This window comes from Myotis davidii, unplaced genomic scaffold (assembly GCF_000327345.1).
Source record: "Myotis davidii unplaced genomic scaffold, ASM32734v1 scaffold1070, whole genome shotgun sequence".
Taxonomy (NCBI): domain Eukaryota; kingdom Metazoa; phylum Chordata; class Mammalia; order Chiroptera; family Vespertilionidae; genus Myotis; species Myotis davidii.
Genome location: NW_006281982.1, coordinates 208,157 through 208,618, shown reverse-complemented (window position 1 = coordinate 208,618; position 462 = coordinate 208,157).

Here is a 462-nt window from a genome sequence, read left to right as displayed (position 1 = left end):
TTTTAATTTTCATCACTCTGATAATCAGTGACTTTGAGCACTTTTTCCCATGTCTCATGGCCATCTGTATGTCTACTTTAGAGAAGTGTCTGTTTAGGTCCTTTGCCCAATTTTTAACTGGATTGTTTGTCTTCCTTTTGTTAAGTCGTATAAGTTCCTTATATATTTTGGATATTAACTCTTTATCAGATGTATCATTGCCAAATATGTTCTCCCATACAGTGGGCTCCCTTTTCATTTTGTTGATGGTTTCTTTTGGTGTGCAGAAGCTATTTATTTTGATGCAGTTCCATTTGTTAATTTTCTCCTAGCTTCCTTTGCCCTACGTGATGTTTCAGTAAACATATTGCTATGAGAGATGTCTGAGATTTTGCTGCCTATGGCTTCTTCTAGGATGTTTATGGTTTCCTGTCTTATGATTAAGTCCTTTATCCATTTTGAGTTTATTTCTGTGTAGGATGT